Consider the following 14,577-nt stretch of genomic DNA (forward strand, 5'->3'; position numbering starts at 1 on the left):
GGCCCTTCTGGGGGCAGGGGATGCCAGGCAGGCTGATTCTTGGGCTGTGGGGGTTATGCAGTAGGTGCAAGGCAATGCCAGTTGAGAAGGGAGGACACTGGCCTTTTCTCCTTTGAAGGTGCTAGAATAAATTACCCTGTATCACCCAGTTTCCCTAGGGCTTCTGGCCAGGTCACTATGTATGAAACCATGAAATAAAGATCCAGCTGCCCTGCCTGACATTTTCACATCCTTTATAAGGTGATGCCATGCATGGAAAAGAAGGTAGCCATTCATCTCTCTCTTTAGCCATTTTTCTGATTCTGCTTTGTCATTTTAAAAAATCCATCTTATGAGTTCATGTCCTTTGTAGGGACATGGATGAAGCTGGAAACCATCATTCTCAGCAAACTGTCACAAGGACAAAAAAACCAAACACCGCATGTTCTCACTCATAGGGTGGGAATTGAACAATGAGAACACATGGACACAGGAAAGGGAACATCATACACCGGGGCCTGTTAAGGAGTGGGGGGAGGGGGGAGGGATAGCATTAGGAGATATACCTAATGTTAAATGACGAGTTAATGGGTGCAGCACACCAACATGGCACATGTATATATATGTAACAAACCTGTACGTTGTGCACATGTACCCTAAAACTTAAAGTACAATAAAAAATAAAAAATAAAAAAATCCATCTTAGTATCTTGACCCCCACCCTTCACCCACTCACAGAGAAGCCCACATGAGGACACAGGTTATGTCTTGGACATCTCTGTCCCCCTCAGTGTCTGGTATAGTGACTGACACACAGCATGTTCTCAAGAAATGTTTGAATCACAGTACATTGAATCAGTAACAGTCTGACTGACCCCCAGGCAGAAAATTCAGAGAGGCATTTTTTCTCTCTATTCCAGATTTCAGCTGTAGCCTCTTGTAATTCTCATATTGTTTTTCAATCACCAGAATTGATTTCCCTCATCCCTCTCCCCAGGGTCATCTCCAGTGAACTGTATTAAATTGCAATTAATGTTGACATTTGTTTTCCTCATGCTCTCTCCCTTCTTTAAAGGGGGCACACGGGTGGTAGAAAATTGAAGAGCCAATAGTAATCACATCACAGGGGAGGTGTGAGCATGGGCAAGGGCATTTGCAATTAAATTAGGTGACACTTTTGCCAGTGGAGAAATGCACTTTCTGAGAAAGGAACACCAAGTGGGTGTTACTGGCTTAAGGCAAGCTGGCTTCTCTTCAGATGAGCTGCCAGAAGATGCTACTGTATGGCACAGGAAGAATGTGTGACCACTAGGATTATTTCCAGCATAATTGGCTTTGCATGGCTGAAGTTTTAGCAATCAATTTCTATAAGCCCTTTTGAAATTGTAATTCATAAACAAGTCTGTGTGCTCTCACCCTGTGGCACTTTTTTCTGCTCTTTTTGTTGTTTCATTGTTCTTCTCACTGCTACCTAGCTAGCATCCTGGTGTCACGGAAGTGGACCAGATATTTTCACACCCGTTATATTCTAGATGCTGTGTTAAGATGCAGGACAACAAGGTAGATGTCATCCTTGCTCTTTAGACATCTGCAGTCTAAGACCCAGGCAATTTGGATATGGTGTGGGGGAAAAAAAAAAAAAGCTCTCGCCGAGATAAGCATAGAAGAGAGGCGTATTCTGCTATTGGACCATCAGAACCATGCAAAAAATCTCCCATTAGATTCTAATAGCCCCAGCCCTCCCACCTGCCAACCCAGACCCTTCCCAAAGAATAAGCTTTATTAAGAGTTTCAATCAGCTCACTCTTATTTTTTTCTTTCTTGCAATCAGTGATTCATCAGCCTGTAATTCATTAGGATTACCATTATTGTTGATAATAGCGCAGCTGGGCACTCTGTCTCAGCTAGGAGCTCTCTGCTGACAGGAGGGGCTGATGGCAAATGCAGAGGTGGGGAGTCCATCCTGCCTGAAGCTGGAATGCCTCAGAGGTGGAGGACTAAAAGAGGCCAAAGGACCCAACAGTCTAGATCCAAAGTCCCAAGTCCCATCGCTCTTCTGTTCTCCCTGGGCTGACTCTAGACCTTCCTATAGTTCCTTACTAGGACTCTTTTTTTTTTTTTTCTTAAGGGCATATTGTTTTTAAAAGGGATGAGCTCTTCTCTAAGAATTATTTTACTCCCTGCCCTCTTCTCCAGTTTGCTCCTGCAGAAAAACGAGCAAAGCAATACGTATTTCATGGGATTCTTGGGATGATGCAACAGGATAATGAACATAAAAGCCTATGACACAATGATGGCGGTAACTGGCATTTTTGAGCATCAGTTCTATGTTATGCATTGTGTATACCATATCTTATAAAATCTCTACAGAAACAGTGTGAAGTAATTTTCATTTATTCTTAAAAATATATTTATTGAGCATCTATTACATGCTCAATATGATGCAACATGCTAAGGCTTCAGCCATGAGCAAAACAATTTTTCTCCTGACAAGGAACTTACATACTAGAAGCTGCTGTTACACCATTCAGTAGACTAGGATACCAGGGTTCAGACACATTAAGTCACATAGCCACCTGTCTGGCTCTGAAGCCAGTCCCTGCTCTGCTGCCCTCTACCTCCCTGTGTTCCTGGTCTAAGCCCAGTACTAGGTAGGAAGGGAGCTTTGTAAATGTCTGAAGCTTTCTCAGCCCTTGCTTGGTTGTGCTTAAACTTGGATATATGTCATCAGGGAAAGAACAGTGTCTGGGAATTAGATGAGAAATGTAAATGATGTGTCCAAACTCGGAAAAGTTGTTTAACTTTCAACAGCCTTAGTTCCTGTGACTGTGAAATGGGGATAAATATACTATTAATACTTAAGGTTATGATGGATTTCCAGATACCTAGGGTATGGGAATGCACTTTAGAAACTGATGTCCTGAGCCTGAATGAGTTTTTCCTTGGCAACTTGATAGACCCTTGGTGTCTTGGGAACCTGCTCAAATAGAAGCCTGGGCTTCCCCTGGCACTGAGCACTGGAGTCACTTCCAGATCATGAGAGGCAAAACAGCATGGTAGCTATGAACCATGTTAAAATTCCAGTGTCTCACTTACTAGTTATGTTACTAACCTCACTGTGCCTCAGTTTTGTCACCTATTAAATGCAAAGAAAAATAGTACTTACCTCATAGGGTTACCAGAATGAAGTGATCTTTGGGGGATAACAGTAACCACCATGAGTCAGTGCTTTTGAGCACCATAGTTTCATTCTTAAGTTTCATTCAAAACCCTACAATTCTAAGACATCACTGATGATTACATTTTTTTTGGTATGAAAGTCAAGTCTAATTGTTTCTGGAGAACATTGTGTCCCACTGTTTGGTTTTGGATTTATCGCTTGCAGACTGAGAGGTTTTTGTTTTGTCTGTTTATTTTCTTAATGTAGTGTTTAGAAATTTAATGGAGCAATTTAGTTTCCATTTACTGAAGTAGATTATCAAAGGAAACACGAACACTAAACACTAAAGGCTAGGTTAGCATCCCAGAGTATTGCCTCACATATGATGTGATTTTTCATGTTTTCCTGACAAAAAAAAAAGAATGAGAGTTTCTATTTCCTTAAGCTGGTTCATGGCAATGCCTCTTGCCTCATGCCCAGTCAACTCTCTGGATAACTAAATGGTTGGAAGTGGAGCTAAGAGGGTCACACGGGGACAAATCCCCACCCGGCATGTCAGGACAGCTTTGTTCTTCTTGCCAGATGTGGTGGCCTAGATCACTGAAAGCCCATATTTTTGACTTAGAGGCCTCAAGCAGTGTTGTTCAACTGGGAAACCAAAATTCATGAAGAGAAATCATGGTGGTCCGCTCCGTTCAAGTGAATGAAACACTTCAGGACATTAAAACGGAAACCAGCAAGGTATGCTGACTGATTTGTCCACACCGTGAAAATAAGCCATTTATTCAGATCTCCACACATGTGACAATCCTTGCCTAGGTGCCTTGTAGTTTTTACAAAAAACCCATCTTACAGATGAGGAAACTTAACCTCATAGAGGTGAAGTGACTTGCCCAAGGTCACACAGCTATGAAGCTATTGAGTGGGGTCTTCTTTTTTCCAAAGCTCTTGTCATTTTGTTAAATCACCAGAAAGAAATTGGGGATGAGGAAAGGTAGAAAAAGCCTCAGGGAAAGTTGATGGTGATGATGGTGGTAGAGGTGGTGGTGGTGCAATTCATCAGTGGGAAATTGCTGTTCATCCTGATAGTGGTGGTATCATTAACTATCCATTTTCAGAAAAGGATCCAACAACCACTTAATAGGTACATATTCAACTTTGTTTAAAGAGATGAAAAAAAGGAGTGAAGTTTGCAGGCCTGAATTTGCAAAGTCAGAGACATAACTAAACCTAGTTCCCCCACTTCTAATTGTCTTCCCGTCTCCCCCTCATCCATCACAAGCTCCACATTGTAGGATTATTTTGCTTCAAGTCCAAATAGGAGCTAGTGATCCTACTATGTCTCGGCCACAGAAAAACACTAGCAGCTGCTACTTATTAAGCACTCTTTGTGACCAGCATTGCTCTAAGCACTTACCTGTGTTAACTCATTAAAGCTTCACAATAATCTTCTGAGATAGATCCCATTATCATAACCATTTAATAGATAGGGAAACTGAGGTGCAGAGAGGCTAAGCCAGTTGCTGAGGTCACTCTGCTGGAGAGTGGCGTGCTGGGGTGCATGCCAGGCAGGCCAGCCCCCAAGTCTGCCCTTCCCCACTTCACCTTTGGGCTCCTGCTCTTATTCAGCAGAACGCACTCCCGGCCTTGTTCTTCTGGTTGTAGCAGTGGTTTTACACAGACTTGCCCAATACTCACTCACTGGAGCTTCTCACAATTTTTAGAAGTCCTGGTGTCTAGGGTTAGGGATTCAGTCAACAGCCATGGAACACCTATGCAGCAAATGTGTATTAAATCTCTCCTGGCCCAAGGCACTGAGCTGGACACTGTAAATCCAAGTCCTCATACAGGTACTTGTGAAATTCCAAGTTTCCTGAGGGCTGGAATGCATTTTCTGTTTTTTTTCTAATCTCCCTCCTCAGAGCTACAACCCCCTGTAACTCCTACAAAGATCCTCTTACACCCTCTCTAGCTCTCCCACTTAATTTTTCTTCACAGCACTAGGAACATTTCCTCTCCCAGACATGTATTTTATCTGCCTTTCTTCCCCACTCCTACTCAGTCAGAGCCGGGCTTTGTTCTCATTACAGAGCCTGCGTGGCTCATAGTAGGTGCTCAGTAAATGCATATTAGTGGTCGAAGCTCAGACCTCATATTATCTTTTCAGTTGGAGCCAAACGGGATTGATTTACAATTGCACAAAAAGAGAAATGTTTTAAATAACAAGCCCTTTGAGGCAATAGAAAAAGGTGTATCCATTTATGGCTACACTCAAAACACCCCCTTTCCCAGATCTTTACCCCAAAGAGAAATGCCATCATGAGTTTTTTGCTGCATTTGTCTTACCTGAGTCTAAGGGTATTGTGTCTTACCCTCCTCCTAACCCAATTCCACAGTCACACCTCACATCCCACTTGCTGATCTCCTGTCTTACATGGAAAATCAATGTATTTCAAGTAGGAAACAACTAATACAGAGAGGTTTCACCTGAGGTGGAAATTATGCAGGCAGCTCAATGCAAATTGGAGGGAAAAGCCAAAAATAAAGTGGTGTTAGCTAATACAAGCATGCTCATAATCTCATGCTACTGCTTTCCTCACTGGGTTTGTAGCAAGGTGGGCTGTGTGCAGAGCCCAGTTAAAACTCACATTATGTTGAGTTTAGGCATTTTGGGAAAGGATGTAAATGGAAAGATGAACTGCTCACATTTATCCTGATTTTTAGCAGAGGCATTAATTTTTTTGTAGCTTTCATTGTATCACGCTTCTCCCTCTATTAATACTCCCCATCCCCAACCTATACAGGGCGCCCTGGGAACAGGAGGATGATAAGGATGGCTTAGTCCATTTTGTGTTGCTGTAAAGGAATATCTGAGGTTAGGTAATTTATAAAGAAAAGAGGTTTATTTGCTCACAGTTCTGCAGGCTGTACAAGAAGCGTGGTGCCAGCATCTGCTTCTGGTGAGGACCTCAGGCTACTTACACTCATGGCGAAGGCCAAGGGAAGACTCATGTGGGCAGAGATCACATGGCAAGGGAGAAAGCAAGAGAGGCAGGGAGATGCCAGGTTCTGTTTAACAACCAGCTTTTTGAGAATTAATAGGGTGAGACTCACCCACGAGGGAGGACATTAATCTGTTTATGAAAGATCTGCCCCCATGACCCAAACACCTCCCCCTAAGCCCCTCCTCCAGCTCCAGGGATCAGATTTCAACATGAGATTTGGAGGGGTCAAATATCTAAACCATAGCAAATGGAAACCAGTTTCTAGTTGCAGTGATTTCTGCTTCTCACACATGGGTTCTGATATCTGAGGCTCAGTGACATTCAATATACATTGGCCCTTAATTTTGTCCTGGTGCTAGATGTAATCCCAAAGTTCATAAATGGGAGTTGGTGGGGCTGTCAATGAGGTCACATGGTACCACTGAGTATGCTCAAGCATGTGAGCATTTGCTAACTATATTATTCCTCCTCCAGGAAGCAGCAGGATTGCCATCCATTCCTGAACAGAAGCTCTGAGGTTCAAATGCAGAGCCATGTATGTCTGCCTTACAGAACTTGCACTTACCCTTAGTAGCACTCTCCTGGCACACTGCAGTTGCTTTGCCATAATATACTGCTTCCCATGTGTTGCATGTCAATTTTGTGTGGCATGGGCAGATACTTTTTATTCTCATGGTAATATATTCTCAGGAGTATGAAGAAGAAATATAATTAGCTGATACCTAATAAATACAACTATGATTTATTGGGTATTGTTGCTTAGAAATATGTTAGAATTTACAAAGTGATTTGATTTTTTTAAATTATTAAGCAGAGAGTAATACACATGGTATTTGTCTAGAGCGCAACTCATAATGGTGCTGTATAAATGATGGAAGTTGAAGAAATCATGCTAGAATGTGAGAATTTTTAGTTAACTTTTTAAAAACCACTATGCATATGGTCTGTCTACCACTACCCAACCTACCTCCCCTACTTCTGGAAGAAAATGTCAGTGTGCATCTGGATCACCTGGGGGTGTCCTAAAAATGCAGATCCCTCCTACTCTCCCCAAGAGAATCTGCTTCAGTGGTTTTGAGGGGAGGCCCAGAAATCTGCATTTTAATAAGCTCCCAAGCTGGGTTTCTAGGAGGAGGTTCTAAGACCTTACTTCTCAAAGCACTGTTTCAGAATGTGCTCCCAAACTAAGATGGTTCTTTGGCACAGAATGCTCACTTTCATTTTTCCCTTGGTGATCTTTGTTCTCTGGGAATCAAATCTCGTAAAACCTAATTTAATTGTTGGGCAATGCTTCCTCTTTAAAACCACTTGTACGTGCAGATCTGGGGGCTGCTTGGCCAATCCAGATCTCTCAACCTCAACATTACTGACATTTGGGGCCGGTTAGTTCTTTGTCATGATAGATTATCCTTGCACTGTACGATGTTTAGAAGTGTCCCTGGCCTCCACCTCCTAGATACTAGTAGCACTCATATCCCAACCCCCAGCTTGTGACAATCAAAAATATCTCCAGACATTGCCAAATATCCCTTGTAAGGGGGAAAAAAAATCACCCAACATTGAGAACCACTAGGCTAAGCTGGAGTAACTTTGAAAACTTAAGTCTCCAGATGTGAAAAATATGCTCCAGTAGAAATTATTCATAGCGCTGTAGCCCTTGAATTGGTATTCTGCCTTTTTTTCAGAAGCCCCAGTCCTATGCTATGTGAAAAAAAAAGAATGTTTTATGAAGTTAGTAAAACAGAATAAGTAGCCTGCAGCCTAGCATAAACCTACTTTAGATGAGCTTGCACGTTTGTCTTCATGTAATCCGAAAGTAACTGGAACAGATCAGGTGACTAATGGGTTCTCCTTCTAGGGGAATTGAACTGAACCAACATGTATTACAGCCTTACTCTGTGCTAGGTACTGCAGAAGCTGTTGAGGATACAAAAATGAGTAAGATTGAGTCTTCTCCCTCAAGAGGCTTAGATCTATTAGAAAAAGTCAGGCAAGTGCCCCAAAAGAGACAGCATGACATAATGGTTTTTAGTGACATTGCCTGGGTTCAAATCCTGGGTTCAAAAACAGCTGTGTGACTTTGAGCAAGTTGCATGACCTGTCTGTGCCTGTTTCCTCAGCTGTACATTGGGGATGGAAATAGTACCTACCTCAAGGAGTTGCTTGGAGAGTTGTACAAATCTATATACATAAGGACCTGAGGACAATGACTGGCACATAGAAAGGGCTATCTTAGAAAGTCCAGTGCTGAAAATCAGGCCTTGAGTCAGGAGACTTGGGTTCAAATCCCAGCTCTGCCTCTTCTGAGCTTGGGTAAGCAATGTAATCTCTTTGAGCTTCAAGTCCTTCATCCATGAGATGGGATGATCACAGTATTTACCCCATAGGATGATGGCAAAGATAAAATGAGATGATCTAGGAAATGCCTAGCCCAGTCTGATACACAGTACTGAATAATGTTTAGTTATTGTTATTGCTATTGTAAATAGCTTTATGCCAACCAACCAAACTCATCAGAGGCCTGTCTATTTGAAATGAAAAACAAGTCTGCCGTGAGCCCAAACGGTTGCATCTTTGGGTCAGTTCCCTAACTGTACAGAGATGGTAATGGGAAGCTGGATCCCCAAGGCCTCCTGGGTGAGCACAGAATCCACTCGGGAGCTGGTGAGACTCATGTGCACAGGGCCTCAAACTGGGCATTCACTACCAGAGTGGGGCTCTTTCCATCTCTAGGACCCATGGGCCTTTCCCCAAGTCAGGACACTCCTCCTAGCTGGGTGACTGCTTCTCCTAGTCCTCTTCTAAACTTATTCCTTTTTTAGATATATTTATAACTTTGATTAGATTCTCCAAATTCTGCCTACTCTCCTGCTTCTTTCTTACTGGTGTTTAAGATAACTTTGCCCATAGCTAATCTTATCTTCTTGGCACTGGATTTCTGTTTAATTCTCAGAGTTCTGCCAAGAGATTCACACTGACAGGCAAGGGCCTTTAGTTATTCTTTCCAAAAGAGTATTTATCAGGTGCTCATGTATGCTCTGAGACAAAGAAGTATCAAGCATGACCCAGTCCTTTAATGAATTTAAAATAAATCTAACTGACCTTCAGTAATTACCAGTAAAAGAGCCAAATCCTGAATTGGGTGTCCATTTCAGCTGGAAGGTATTATTGGAGAACGTGGGCATTGAGAAATGGGTCCTGTGTGCAGGGATGGAGTGAGGGGGGAGTAGACATGCCAGGCAGAAAATAAGCATCTGCCTACAAATGAAAGGGACCTCTGGGTGAAAAGAACACAGAGGCCAGAACTCTGAAGTGTCCATTGCTAGGATAACAAGTTTGGGCTTTGGTCTACAGACAGTGTAGATTCATAAAAGACTTTGAAAGGGGAATGGCATGTTGCTCTGGTATCTCCTGATGTTGGCTTTCCTCCAAGACTAGAAAGATGAAACTGGTCTTGACATGGGGCGGGTAGATAGGTGTATATAGGGATAGAGAGCAAATGGGAGTGGTTAGAAATGGGGCTTCAGTAGGACTGGAAAGAGAGGGGAATGAATATTGCTAATATTGATGAACCACCACTTCCAAGAAAATGGAGTAGACACACTTTCTCTATTTCTCCCACTGAGTACAACTAAAAACCTTGGGCATTATTTATAAAACAAGCATAAGACCCTGAAAAGTGGAAAGAAGAAGGCAGACTAACTAGGGACCTCATGGCCCCAGGAATGACGTGGTGGTGAGTTCTCTGGGTTTTTGTTTCTTGTCTTTGTTTGGCTTGGTTTGTTTTGCCTTATATATCCTAGGCTTAGAGCTGAAGAGGCCATCAACCACAAATGCTAAGGGGCCCATACCCCTCCCAACAAAAGCCCCCCCAAAAAAGCCTGCTCTCTCTAGCCAAAGAATCAGGAAAGAGGCAGCCTGGCAAAGCCGAAAACTTTTAGACAATAACTGCTCTGCTCTAGCCAAAGGTCACAGAAAAAACTGTGGTCCAGCCCCTACTCCACCAGCAAAAGCCAAATGCGGAGCCTAGAATTCCACCCTCACCAGGTTATAGCAAGCCTCCCCAGTCTCCCCCTTCTCTACAGCAGGGTGATGTCAGAGAAGGCCAAGTGGGGCGTAGACTTTCACGACCCCACCTAATGGTAACCTGGCTTTACCCGCTCCCTTAGTGTCAATTAAGATCATGTGGGAGCTGTAGCAAGACACTCTTGACTCCTCCCAGTCAGAGAGAGGTATCAATGGAGGCCTTGTCAGGAGCTGGAACTCCCATCGCTACCCAGTAATGAGAAGGCTCCCCCTCAAGTGTCAAGGCCAAATGGGGAACTTGGACCCCTACTTAGCAATAATGAGGTGGCATAAACCCCCTACCCATGTTGGAGCAGTGTCAGGGAAAGCTAACTAAAACAGAAAGTTTAGATAAGATCCAAAATCTTATAACCAGGTTTCAGTTTTCAAAATCACTCATACCAAGAACAAGGAAGATCTCAAAATGAATGATTAAAGACAATAGATGATAAAACTGAGATGCTACAGAAGTTAGAATTTTACAGATTATAAAGCAGCCAACATAAAAATGTTTCAATAAGCAAATATAAACATGCTTCAAACAATAAAAAATAGAAACTCTCAGCAAATAAATGACATAACCATATGGAAATTTTAGAATTGAAAAATACAGTAACTGAAATTAAAAACTCACTGGATGACCTCAACATCAGAGCCAGTGGGCCAGAGGAAAGAATCAGTGAACTTCGAGATAGAACATTAGAAATAACCCAGTCTGAACAACAGAGAGAAAATAGACTGGAAAAACAAGAACCATTCGAAGAAATAATGGCTTAAAACTTTGCAAATTTGCCATAAACCTACAGATTCAAGAAGCTGGGTGAACCCCATACAGGATGAATCCAAATAAATTTACAATAAGACACATCATACTCAAATGTTTGAAAACCAAAGACAGCCCTTAAAATCACTGAGAGAGAAACAGCCACTAATGAGAAATGCAGTATGCACAGCACTAGATTTCTAATCAGAAACCATGAAGGCCAGAAGGAAATGCACAACATTTTTTAAAAAAAAAACTGTCAACCCAGAATCCTATATCCATCAAAAACTATATTTCAGGAATGAAGGAGTAGTCAAGACATTATCAGATGAAGGAAAGCTAAGAGGATTTTTAGCCAACAGCTCTACTACAAAACAATGGCTAAGAAAGTTCTCTAAACAGAAGGGAAATGATGGAAGGAATCTTAGAACATCAGGAAGGAAAGAAGAATATGAGGCTGTTTCCTATTCTGTTGCCAAAAAAAAAACAGAGGATGAGAATTTTGAAAAAGGAAAACAGTCTGAGTCTCAAGAAGCCTATGAGAAGGAAGAGAGGAATGACTTGGTCATGCCCATGACAGAAAAGTGGCTTAGAGACCTAATGAGAGAATACAATATGTAGATGATACACTAGAATTCTTGTCCTTTGAATTAGTATTGGGTTGGTGCAAACATGATTGTATTTTTGCCATTGAAAGTAAAGCAAAAACTGCAATTGTTTTTTGCACTAACCTAATAGAATAACATCATTTGAGCTAGAATAGAAATGCTAGGCCACCCAGCTTCCTCCCTTTTTTATATCAAGCTAGATTTGCACAGCTTCTCTTAGATAGTTTTATTTACTTTATGCCATGTAGTTTCCTGTAAGAACAGAGCCTCAATTAGGGATGCGTTAGAAAATGTGGAAAAGTAATATCAATCAGTTCAAAAATACCTATCTAAAGCCAATTTCAATATTGGATTAAGCAATATTATAAATCCCAAACTATGCAAAATAATTTGTTTTCATAATGGTCAAAAGACTGAGACATACTTAACTCTAATAGCTATTTTTTTGAAATGAGTATTTGCTATAGAAATTGAATTGAGGCTGTCGATGAAATAAAACTATAAAATAAGGCTAAAAATAATAGCTAATGTTTATGAGAGTTTACATCTCAAGGATCTATTGCATTTAAAATGACATTTGGTACAGAATCTATGAGAAATTGGAGATAACCTGTGAGTCCATCAGTAGGGGAATGGTTTATGCTACATTGAGACAATGAAATCTGTTCAAGAGGATAAGCAACTCTGTATGTGTTGATGGGGAATCATAGCTGTGACACATGGTTGAGTGAATAAAGCAAGTCATGAATAATGCATCTAGTGCCATCCCTTTTGTGAAAAATAAACTGCATATGTAGGTGTGTTTATGCATGGGAAAAGCTTATACATTAAACTGTTAAAAGCAGTTACTTCTGGGGATTGGAAATAGAGAAGCAGAGAAGGGAGATACTTTTACTTTAAACACTTCTGTATCACATAATTTTCTTTTTCTTTTTTTTTTTTTTTTTTTTTTTTTTTTTTTTTTTTTTTTTGAGACAGAGTCTTGCTCTGTCACCCAGACTGGAGTACAGTAGGGCTATCTCAGCTCACTGCAACCTTCTCCTCCAGGGTTTAAGTGATTCTACTGCCTCAGCCTCCTGAGTAGCTGGGATTACAGGTGTACACCACCATGCCCGGCTAATTTTTGTATTTTTAGTAGAGACAGGGTTTTACCATGTTGGCCAGGCTGGTCTTGAACTCCTGACCTCAAGTGATCTGCCCACTTCGGCCTCCCAAAGTGCTGGGATTACAGGCATGAGCCACCATACCCGGCTATAATTTTCATAAAAATCATATGCAGCTTGTGAAATTAAAAAATTTAAGTGGTTTCGACTTAAAGGTGACAGAGCAGAAAGGCCTCTTCCATTGCAGTGGTCAATCATCAAGTTGCATAAACCCACCTAAGCCTTAGTTTCCTCATGTGAACCTAGAAAATCTGAGGTCTGTTAATTTAGAAAGTTAATTTTGTCAAGGTTGAGGCAAAACTTTCCTCAACCTTGTGACACAGCCTCAGGAAGTCCTGATGACATGTGCCCAAGGTGTTTGGGGCACAGCTTGGTTTTATACATTTTAGGGAGACATGAGACATCAATCAACATATGTAAGAAGTACATTGGTTCAGTCTAGAAAGGCAGGACATCTTGAAGCAAGGGCAGGAAGACTCCAAGTGGGAGGGAGCATCCAGGCCACAGATAGGTGACACACAAATGGTTATATCCTTTTGAGTTTCTGGTTAGCCTTTCCAAAGGAGGCAATCAGATATGCATCCATCTCAGTGAGCAGAGGGGTGACTTTGAATAGAATGGGAAGCAGGTTTGCCCTAAGCAGTTTCCAGCTTGAGTTTTCCTTAGTGATTTGGAGGGCCCAAAATATTTTTCCTTCACATTCAAAATGAGAAACCTCCCAGGGGTACTGGAAAAATGAAACTGGTAAGGCTGCTTCCCAAGTGCCCAATCAGCATGATGTCAGTGCTGCCCCAGCCTCTGTTTGAATGTCCAGAGCTCCTAAGTTAGGTCAGAGGATGTTTTCCCATCTATAAAATGGCTATGACACTACCTCATCAGAGCATTGTGAGGACTAAATGAGATCAAAGATGCACCAAGTACCTGGATCTCTCAGAAGTGGTAGTGATATTAGTGTCTTTAGGCCACTCCCAGCCCAGCACGAGGCTCATGATAGGCACTACAGAAGGGGTTTTTTTGTTAATCTGAACTGAACTGATTCCAATGCCTATTGCTGCATTTCCCAAATATGTGATCTCCAGACAGTTTAGAGGTTTGCCTTGGATAACATAATATAATGAGAGGGTAGCCAGCAAAAGACAGAAGACCTGCGTACATCCTTGCCCTGTGCCTCTAAGTCAGTTCACAGGGCTGTGTGTTCTCCGTGGATGAAATTGGAATGACAATCCTCGCTCCCCCTCAACCCAAAATCTCACAAGGCTGTTGTGAGCACAAATGGAAGGGCAAGAGTTGGAGCATTGTGTCAACTGTAAAGTCCTTGCTTTGTTTGTTTGTTTGTTTGTTTTGAAACGGAGTTTCGTTCTCGTTGCCCAAGCTGGAGTGCAATGGCGTGATCTCAGCTCACTGCAACCTCCGCCTCCCGAGTTGAAGAGATTCTCCTGCCTCAGCCTTCCAAGTAGCTGGGATTACAGGCGTGTGCCACCATGCCTGGCTAATTTGTTTTTTATTTTTTATTTTTAGCAAAGACGGGGTTTCACCATGTTGGCCAGGCTGGTCTCGAACTCCTGACCTCAGATGATCCACCCACCTCGGCCTCCCAAAGTGCTGGGATTACAGGCATGAGCCACTGTGCCTGGCCTAAAGTCCTTGTTTTACATGGACCACGGTGGTGGTCGATCATCAAGTTGCTTAACCTCATCTGAGCCTATAGTGGTCCTTGTTTCATAGCATAGAAAACCCTTGTTATCACTGTCTCCCCTTTAGTTTGACCTGAAACTGTAACAAATATCTGTTTCTCACGCCCACTCAGCATCCAGGCATCAGAGACAGGCTCCAC

At 42.1% G+C, this 14,577-nt stretch overlaps 1 protein-coding gene across 8 annotated transcripts in view; it reads left to right on the forward strand.

Annotated features, from left to right (window-relative positions):
- Nucleotides 1-14,577, forward strand: part of ZHX2 (zinc fingers and homeoboxes 2) — a 194,558-nt gene that overhangs the window by 113,441 nt on the left and 66,540 nt on the right. For 3 of the 8 annotated variants that reach the window (XM_054560949.2, XM_063726320.1, XM_054560952.2), the window contains one exon: nt 3,765-3,880. The gene's annotated coding sequence lies outside the window, so the exon portion shown is untranslated. 8 annotated transcript variants of the gene reach the window in all.

Source organism: Pongo abelii, chromosome 7 (assembly GCF_028885655.2).
Source record: "Pongo abelii isolate AG06213 chromosome 7, NHGRI_mPonAbe1-v2.0_pri, whole genome shotgun sequence".
Taxonomy (NCBI): Eukaryota; Metazoa; Chordata; class Mammalia; order Primates; family Hominidae; genus Pongo; species Pongo abelii.